Below are 11,086 nucleotides of genomic sequence, written 5' to 3' on the forward strand. Positions count from 1 at the left end.
ATATTTGGGGTGGCCGGTCCGAGCACTAAGCTTGGGAATTTAATCTCGAGCGCAAGGCATGAGACCTGTAACGAGCAATATCAGAGCGGGGGCGAATTTATACCTGAACTCGGGTCGGATTTGCTCGAGACGTGGCCTACATGGTCTACCTCAAATGTTCCGAACTAGTCTAGGGCCGCACGAGCAGGGGATATTTACCATCAACCTCTATTATAAACTTCTCTATAATATCGTATGATTGCTCTTGCGTGACACAATTTTATACTCGACCTTAAATATGTAATATTTTTGTTTAAATATATAATATTACATTTGAGATTGGAAAAATGTAATTAAAAAAATATATTAAAAAATTATTACATTTTAGATTTGGAAAAAGGATATAAAATATTCCGTAAGACATTGAATATCTGGACAGTTCTACGTATTGCCTATTGGAACGCCGTTGATTAACATTTTCGAGATGCGATTCACAAATTTAAAGTCAGCAGTCATCAAATTAATTAATTGATTAAATTTTTTCTTTTGTTTGCTCTATTTTTTGTTTTTGTGTTTTGTTTTGTTTTGTTTTTTTTTTTCATTTTATATTTGTTAAAGGGAGAGTAGGTGTAGGGATGAAAATAAGTTAAGTCTCGCGAACTTTGAAAAATTAGGCATGAATCTGCTATGAGAACTTGAGACTTGAGCTTGGTCGTAAGCAATTTTTTAGCCTCAAGTCTGAGCCTATAATAGGCAATCATTATTCTGTGTGGACCATATATAAATAAAAAGTACATTTGCTTACATACCGACAACAACTCATGTTCATCCCAACTGGCTAGCCACTTGCATCACGCACCATCTAGCGTTTCCCACAGCATGTTCACAACCCACTAGCTACTTCATTCTGAGCCATTCGCCCTCAGCCGTTGACCTATCATACCGGCCACAAACTCATGCTCATCCCAACTGGCCAGCTACACATGCACCATGCACCATCTAGCGTTTTTCAGTGCATGTTCACGGACCGCTTCTTCCTGAGTCCTTCGCTCTCAACCGTTGACCTGTCATATTAGTCGTGACCCATGCTAATCCCAACTAGCCAGCCACATGCACCACACACCATCTAGCGTTCCCCTGGTGCGTGCATGCTCACGAACTGCTTCATCTAGTGTTCATTGTTTATGAATTTTGTAAATTTACACGATTGGAGTCTCGAACTTCAACCAACACTTAATTGGTTCAAATAGTGACTTATACACCAAGTTTAGCATGTATGAATGCTTTAATGAATCTAAATGTCGAATGACATGAGTGGAGCATGATGGATACTCATGGGAAAAAAAATCACTATGTAAGAGATCAGAAGTGAGCTCTTTTAAAGGAAAATTGTATGGGCTCAACTCTTTAGAAACTCTCGCAAAATTAGGTGAGGTGTTCCATAGTCAAAACGGACACACTGCACCCATGGACGGAGCTAGCCTGGGGGCAGTGGGGACAGCTGCCCCCACTCCCCCCTCACCCCACCCCTTTATATGTATGTATGTATGTATGTATGTATGTATGTATGTATATATATATATATACATATATATATATATATATATATATATATATATATATATATATATATATATATATATATATAGCATTAAATGTTATATAAAATTTATATTTATGTTTAATATATTAATTGTTTGAGTAGTTTAGTTGGTTGAACTCCAAATTTGATTTTAATAAAAAGTATATAATCATGGGTTCAAAACTCATTAACAACACTTGTTTATTTTATCTCTTTCATTCCTTTTCAAGATAAATTAAATATTTTTTTAGTCTACTTTTATGAATCATTTAATTAATGTAATGCACAAGTTTATATTATACTTCATATAAATTTATTCGAATTAATTTACTAGTTGATCTACTTCATTGTATTCAAATTAATTTAGAAAAAACTTAAAGTTGATCTAACTAAAAAATTTAAAATTTAAAAGTATTTATGAATATAGTGTTATTCAAAATTTTTTATCTAATGAATTATGTTTCATATATTTTATCATAAATATTTTCACATTTTTACCGCACACAAGTATATTTTTTGCTCCGACTCTAACTATCGTGTAATCTATAAAACATTATATTGTAATTTATAAAGTATTTTGCATTTTAACCTTATTATGAAGGTTTGATATTTTGTAATTGACATTTCTATCGCCATTTTTTCGGCCCCGCTCAATTAATTTTCTAGCTCCGTCCCTGACTGCACCAATGAGAACTGAACACTATTGTGTCATTTTTCCAGTCTCGAAAAATTGACATTATAAGTGGTCATTTTGAGGTATAATTTTGAGTGGGGTCTACTTCTAATATGGTTATGATCAAATTGGATTTGGATTCTCCTAATTGAGAGGGTGAATTTGATAGATTATATGCTCAAAATGGATAATTGATGAATTAAAAATTAATTTTTAAAATGTACCAATTGAGTTGAGAAAAATGAAGTTTGGAGAAAGATTTTAAGTAGCTTTTGTCTCAAATTGAACAAGGATATGAGTTTTTACTAGTTACTAGTATAAATACAATTCAACTTTTTAAGGAGTTTGAATTGTGTAGCATATAGACTCTCTCTCCCGCGTGTTGGGACGGGGGTTTAAATCAAATCCCAAAATAAACTTGAAAAACTTGAACTTAATTGTGTGCTCCCGCTACCTGGGCAAGCTAAGATTTTGACAAATTTTTAATTTTTTCCCAAGTAAAAGGTTGAGAGACAATAAACATTGAAGCTTTACTGGTAAGTAGTAAAGGAGGCTTCGTGAAGCCTTGTTGCTGAGCAATAAGGGAGGGTTTGTGAAGCCTTACTGCTTAGGAGGAGCAGCTAAGCTACTTTGTTATTGTGGTACGTAGTAAAGGTAACTCTTATAGCGCGTTGTATTGCTTGCTGTTCTTATCTTTCACTACTATATATTCTTTGTTGCTACAACGAATTGGAAATGTTGAGTTAATTCTGATTACTTTAGCAATTAATCATGAATTCATGATTAATTTCAATTTATCCAATAATTAACATTGTAATATCGAATCATACTTATTCTTGTTAGTTTGAGAGTTTTGAAAGTTACAATTTGGATTTTAATAATTATATGATCATTTAACTCCAAACATAATAAGTGTAAATACAAGTTATGTCCTTGATTTTTGTCCCTTTTTTATATGCTAATAAGTATATACATTTTGCTTTAATTGTTGTACATTCATTTGCATTGGACAAAATCACCCTTACACCGTTATAACACCGTTAGTTAATATATCTACCAATCTTACCATACACCTACATCTATCATATCTTTTTCCTATTTTTAATTATCATTTTATTAAAATAATCATATAACAATTAATTTAATTATAAATTATATTTTAATTAAATATTTATATGAATGTTAAATTATATATGTGTATCATATATATATATATATATATATATATATATAATATGTATGTATATTATTTGTGTATCCATATCAATATATTATATATGTGGGTGTTAGCTTAGTATTATTTGTAAATTATTATTATATAAAAATATATATTTTTTGTTTGGATCACTATATTATTCAAATATATGATAATTCGAAAGTATCATCACTTTAAGAAATTGCGAAACATAATTTTAACTAATTTTTTAAATTTTGTTACTTACAAATATTTTAATATTGGGCATAAATTTTTTGCGCGTACAAAATGCTAGTTAAATTATATAAATGCTAATGAATTTCATTCTCTTATAAATAACTTGTGTTGGGTAGAATTCCTAATGAATTGAATTCCATTCTTTTAGAAGTATTGACACTTCGAAAAATTCTAATTTTCTCTCATATGAACTCTCTCTCTCTCTCTCTCTCTCTCTCTCTCTCTCTCAAACTTTTGCCAAACACTTTGATGGATTTAATTCTCCGGGGTCGACCCGAATCACTAAACCCGATAAATAATAAATAGGAAAAAGCAATGAATGTATATGTCGCGGGGACAATTGTTGTATTAATAATCTTTTGTAGGGGAATTACAAGGAGTGTAACAGTGAGATAAAGTGTAGATGTCCTAACAAGACAAGGAGATGTCTTTTTATACTAAATAATCCTCCCAACCGACCCCAAGAGAATAGAGAGGGCGGTTGGATCTTAGTTGACCGAGTCACGCAGGGACGCCTCGCGTGACCGCCTAACCTCAGCTAGCCGAGGGCGACGCCGAGGTTGACTCCGACCTTGGCCGGCGTTGAGGTCGTCCCCAATTGGGGTCCACGTAGTAGACCCCAGCCGAGGTCTACGTCGGGGACCCAGTTGGGGTCTCCCAGGCCCTTCGCATCATACCGCGACCCCTGGTCGGTTTGCCCCGAGTCCCTTCTCCTAATATATCCATCATGAGTCCCCCACTCTCTGAGTTGCGAGTCTTTGTCAACGAAAGAGAGTAGCTCGAGTCGAAGGTCGGCCCCAACCGAGGCCGATGTCGAGGTCTACCCCAACCGAGGTCGCCGAAGTCCCCTCGTATTGCACCGCGACCACCTCGGGGCCCTTGGCCCCTTGCACCATGCCTTCCAGGGTCGGTTTACCCCAAGCCCGTTTCTAATATATCCATCATCAGTCTCCCACTCTCCGAGTTGCGAGTCGTCGTCAACGAAGGAGAGTAACCCGAGTCGAAGGTCGACCCCAAGCCCACGGGAAGAAGTCTGCCCCGCCTCCTTCCTCTTTGGCCGACTTTGGTGTGATTCCATCGCGATCGGAACTTCTTCCCTACAAGAACACTCCTGAGTCTTGGACTCCTTGGCATTGTGTATGGGACTTTGATTTCTGAGTCCACTTTACTTCTTTCGTGCACTTTCCTTGATGTGTCCTCCTCTTGGGCGAGCCCATGAGATGGCCTCCTTGATGCGTCCTCCTCTTGGGCGAGCTCATGAGGTGGCCTCCTTGACGCGTCCTCCTCTTGGGCAAGCTCATGAGGTGGTCGTCCTCCTCTTGGGCGAGCTCATGAGGTAGCACCCTTGATGTATCCTCCTCCTGGGGAAGCTCATGAGGTAGCCCCCTTGATGCATCCTCCTCTTAGGCGAGCTCATGAGGTAGCCGTCCTCCTCTTGGGCGAGCTCATGAGGAAGTCGTCATCTTCTTGGGCGAGCTCATGAGGTAGCCCCCTTGATGCGTCCTCCTCTTGGGCGAGTTCATGAGGTAGACGTCCTCCTCTTGGGTGAGCTCATGAGGTAGCCTCCTTGATGCGTCCTCCTTTTGGACGAGCTCATGAGGTAGCCGTCCTCCTCTTGGGCGAGTTCATGAGGTAGGTGTATTTGTTTGGTTAAGGGCACCCCCTTGGTCCAAGAACTCTTTCGTCGGGTGGCGAACGAGGTCGGGCCTCGTGCCCACTTAGGGTAGCCCATCGGTCCCAAGTCACTGGACTTGGGCCGTTAAGCTCTTCCGTCGGGGTTGGTACACGAGGTCGGGCCTCATGCCCCCTTAGGATAAGCCCGTCGGTCCCAAGTCACCGGACTTGGACCGTTAAGCTCTTTTGTCAGGGTTGGTACACGAGGTCGGGCCTCGTGCCCCCTTAGGGCAAGCCCGTCGGCCCCAAGTCACCGGACTTGGGCCGTTAAGCTCTTTCGTCGGGGTTGGTACCCGAGGTCGGGCCTCGTGCCCCCTTAGGATAAGCCCGTCGGCCTCAAGTCACCGGACTTGGGCCGTTAAGCTCTTCCGTCGGGGTTGGTACGCGAGGTCAGGCCTCGTGCCCCTTTGAAGCTGATCAGATGGCTTTGTCCTGAGTTTTCCAACTGTGTTCCAAAATGATTCCTTGCACCCGGAGGTCCTCGCATACTCAGTATCGCAATTGACGAAGGACGATTTGGGGTCGGGTTGAAGGAGTTGAAGACAAGAGCCAAGTGAATGAGATGATGCAATCCAACGATGATATCAACTATGGTGAGAGATATACTAATCGTTCTAAATCTTTCGCTACAATGAGGTTAGACTCCCCGAGTCCTCGTAATTTATGTTTCATAAGGTTTATGTTAATATATTTATGAGAAAATTGCAATTTTCGACACTAAATTATAGGGATAATTGTAAAATTCGTCCATGACGGTTGGTCATGCTCACTTTTCGTCCCTAAGTTATCATTGACGTTGCACTTTTCGTCCCTAGGTTATACTAAAATTGCAAATTTCGTCTCTAATGTTTTATTAGTAAAGGGACGAAAAGTGCAACATCAATGATAACTTAGGGACAAAAAGTGAGTATGACCAACACTTAGAAAGAATTCTACAATTATAGGGATGAAAAGTGCAATTTTTCCTATATTTATATTTATATATCTAATAACATATATAGCAATTAGCATACCTTATTCAATGATGAGTGATGTAGAGATTGATAAAGCACATGCATTACATGAAACGAAAAGAGCCCAACATAGCCAAATGACAAATTGCCGACGACCAAAATGAATCTATAAATTAAACATATATAAAAATAACTATATATACGCCGGCAATTCATCCTTGGCTGAGATGCACTCTCTTCCGTTTTCATGCAATATATGCTTCTAATAAACGTACCATGTATACTATTACAGCCATTGGACCGCTCTCATTCAAAAGCAATTTTGAATAACTTATTGTACCAATTAAATTATTTTAACCGCTCTCGATTTTTATGACATTACATGAAAAGAAAAGAGCCCAACATAGCCAAATGACAAATTGCCGACAAATTAAAAATATAATCATACGCCGGCAATTCATCCTTGGCTGAGCTGCACTCTCTTCCATTTTCATGCAATGCTTCTAATAAACGATTGTGTATATCACTGAATTGCAACCTGGCTAGCTAGAGATGTTTATATAGAGGGCAATGGACCAGCAATGTAATATGATCTCAACTTATAGGCAATAGCAGATAATATTATACCAAGTTCTTCAATTCTCCCTTAGCTCTTTTTTTGTTATTCTCTTTTTCTGAACGTGGTCAGACTTTACTTTTTCTTTATGATAATTTGGTGTCCAAAGGTAATCTAGAATGGTTGACATTTTGTGTGATAGAATAGATTCTTGGAATGGGCTTAGGATAGTAACCTTTCGGAGTGAGAAAGAATTTCCTTGATGAGGAATGGGCAATATCTTATTCCATTTCTAATCACCGCAGCCTTATGATTGTGGAGACTAATTAAGAAATTAAAGATATTGGGAGGGTTTGGGTTTTTAATGCTCTTGGTCTCTTGGGTTTCTATATTTGGAGTGAATGATGGCGGGCAAATTATGATGTGCACCGCATGGTGTACACGGAAGTAAAAACGACGTTATTTTGATTAAAAATGCGCGTTCCATTGAAAAAAAAATCAGTTTCGATTCTCAGTAACAGCATTATGTTGTTCATTGATTCTAGATTTTTAGTTCATTCATTCTGGATTTTTAGTTATGAAATTATATATGGATGTGTAGTTATGCAATTCTGGATTTATAGTTATGAAGTTATGGATGTGTAATTATGCATGGTGTAGTTATGCAATTCTGTATTTATAGTTATGAAGTTATGGATGTATAGTTATGCAATTCTGGATGTATAGTTATGAAGTTATGAATGTGTAGTTATGAAGTTATGGATGTGTAGTTATACAATTCTGGATTTATAGTTATGAAGTTATGGATGTGTAGTTATGCAATTCTGGATGTATAGTTATGAAGTTTTAGATGTGTAGTTATTAGAGCCGTCAAAATGGGCTTAGCCCGCCGGGCTCGTGTTTTAAAAGCCCGTTTTAAAAAACGGGCTTTTTGCCTGCCCCTACCTAGCCCGCGGGCTGGCGGGCCCGTCTTTTTTTTTTTTTTAAGTCTAAATCCTAAATTCCTAATCCTAAAATAAAACAAAACTGAAATTAAATAATGCTATTCGTAAGTTATTATGTTTGTTTACAAAATAATGAAATATTTAATTATATTTTAGTTACTTGATATTTTGGTGTATTGTAATTATTTGACTAAATTTTAGTTATGTTTACAAAATATGAATTTATGTACTTAATTAGTTATGTTTTTTACTTTTGTGGAGTTTGAACTTTGAATGTTTGGTTTATGAACTTGATGGGGAATATATCCCGAATTCAGGCTCCACGTACGCTCCGTGCTCCTGTTTGGGTCGGGTCAAACGGTTCAGGTCGTGGTCGTAGTCAGCAGGTCAAGGTCAAAAGTAGCGGGTAAACCCGCCCAAACCTTTGACCTATAAAAGGGCCTATGGCCTTTCAAGTTAAGGGGTTCCCTTCACTTCCACTAGGCATTCTCTCTCTCTCTACATTGAATGTTCTCCCTTCTCTCTATAGAGACATACAAGAACACATATGAATAAAAGAGATTGCTTTGTTCTATATCTCCTTGTCCATTATATTGTTCATACACATACATATATAGCCCGGAATTACTACTATCAGAACTTATGCAGTATGGTGTATTTGACTATTTAGATTGAATGGACTCTATGGTATCATTGTTGTGATGAAGTGATGAACTAATTTGTGTTATTTACTTATTTTTAATGGTTTGTGAACTTTTTACAAGTATATATAATGTATATTATAAACTTATAATATATTTCAATATTTGAGTAGTTGATTTTAGATTTATTACATAAGTGATGGATAAGTGTTTTAAGTAGATAACAATTAAGTTATTAACATAGACACATTAGAGTTTAGACTTTAGGGACACATGATAAATAAATATTTAAAGAAAAAAATTGGTGGGCTTTGGCGGGGGCCCGCGGGCCTAGGGGGTGGGGCGGGCTGCGACTACCTAGGCCCGTTTTTAAAACGGGCTTTTAGCCCGCATTGACAACTCTAGTATTATGCATGCAATTCTGGATTTATAGTTATGAAGTTATGGATGTATAGTTATGCAATTCTGGATGTATAGTTATGAAGTTATGGATATGTGTTGGGTAATAAGGTGGAAAATCCCAAAATAATAATCCTACGGAAAGATTATTATTATATAGGAAAAACAGAAAAAACTGGGAAGGAAAAGGTGGAAAAACTTGGTAAAGGTTAGCACGAGTTTGAACACAATGTTCTTTTCCTTAAAATCTTATTTGCTACCTCCCACAAGTGCTAGGAGCGTTGTAGCCTAGGTTTCCCAAGATAAAACGTGCTACGATTCTTTGTTTAAGCACCTAAACAAAGAACCCGGCAAACAAAGGGGCAAGAACACTGGTTGGCTAAAGAAGAGAGTAGAAGCAGAGTTTTAAGAAGCTAAACGTACTGGAATTCCTTTGTTTCTTATTCTGTGTGAAAAGCTACTGCTCTACCTCTCTTTATATAGGACTGTTGGAGTGATAGCATTCAACATGGCCATTAAATTGGTATTAAAAACCAATTGTGTAACACCTGTAACAGCCACCCATAACTAGGATTAAACTCAGATTTAAAATTGGAATTAAAACAGTATTAAGTCCGTAACAGATGAGTTTAATCTTCACAACAGGCTGAACTTTCAGGTTTCAGATCGTTGGGGTGCAGGTTCGCTGTTCAGGACACGAGAGCACAAGAACCAGCAACCCGAGAGTGCACCTCTCGTGTTCACCGTTGCACGAGAGTTGTGCTCTCGGTGCACCACTACCTCTCATGCTTTCTGTAGCACGACTATATCGGTTAGTTTGGTATAACTTAGCCCGCAAGGCCAGCCAATTTCCGAAAAATGATACCGAAGTTTGGTATATATATAAAAAAAAAGAACATACCCGGAGTATAAGTTTTTTAGAATTTTTGAATTTTTATATTCGGACAGTTGAGAAGTTTTCGTTCAAGAAAATCACTAGAAATGTTTTTTTCTAAGAATTGGGAAAATAAAAAATGAGAGATCTCAAAAGAGTGGAAAAGTAAAATAGTTCACTAATGTCCCTTCTAATTGATCAAAGATGTTGTTCTCTTCTGATTGACTAGAGAGCTTGTACTCTTTTAGTGGGCAAAAGAGATTCTTCTCTTTTGTTTGACCAAAAAAATTGACCAGATAATTTGATACTATATGGTTTACAAAAGAAGAGAGATATCTTTGAGTATTAGTTTTTTTTAATAATTATTTAATATAATAAAATTGTTTTCCTAATCAATTTATGGATATTATGTCTGTAACTAATTTAAATATTTAAATTAAATTATTGATTTTAATTATAGAGAAGGGGCAATAAAAGATCCATCAACTTTTTACAGCCTACTCCATGGCTCCATATGAGTGAATTCACCGTTATTATTTATTTATTTATTTTCATAAACACTTTGATTGGCAATATAAGTTTATGAAAATTTTGAAACAAACTCTTAACTTTCTTCCCTTGGTGAATGGTTTTGTTGCAGTCTAAGTAATTTATAAACTTTATCCATAACTCAGATTATTCATACAAGTAATAAAACAAAGTAGAAAAGTATATGCCCGCATGAGCTTAGGCGCTTAACTCACTGGTTTAGTAGATAGTATTTAATAGAAGAGATCAAGATTTGAACCTCGACAGTGATAAAGTGAGCAGATCCCTTATATCAAATATCATTTTCTTGAAAATACAACATAATCAATGGAGTATAATCTTCTTCCTAATTTTCTTCAGTTTCATTGTCACTCCAGGTTAATTTAAATGTTTCTAAGGTGTATATAATCATAACCGCCACATTTTGAAGTCTTGAATATTAATAATTGAAAATGGCTTGAACTTTTCGAACCTCTTTTGAACTTTTATAACACCTTCAATTCTCTGTAAGCATAGCCCGTGCATAATCCAAAGTAACGGTTAAGATTTAAATAGAATCGCAAATTATGCTGTGGAAACGTGTTCACCATACGCATGGTGAAAACATTTGGTAGATTTATAATTTCTATACTGTAGATTCATAATTTTTTTTTTAAAAAAAAAAATTATAATTTTGTTTTTCATTTGTTGTTACAGATATTATTAATCTACAGTACATAAATTATGAATCTATAATATAAAAATTATGAATCTATAGTATAGAAATTATGAATCTACAATATCGAAATTATGAATCTACAGTATAGAAATTATGAATCTATAGTACAAAAATTATGAATCTACAGTATAGA

Source organism: Ipomoea nil, unplaced genomic scaffold (assembly GCF_001879475.1).
Source record: "Ipomoea nil cultivar Tokyo-kokei standard unplaced genomic scaffold, Asagao_1.1 scaffold2950, whole genome shotgun sequence".
NCBI lineage: Eukaryota > Viridiplantae > Streptophyta > Magnoliopsida > Solanales > Convolvulaceae > Ipomoea > Ipomoea nil.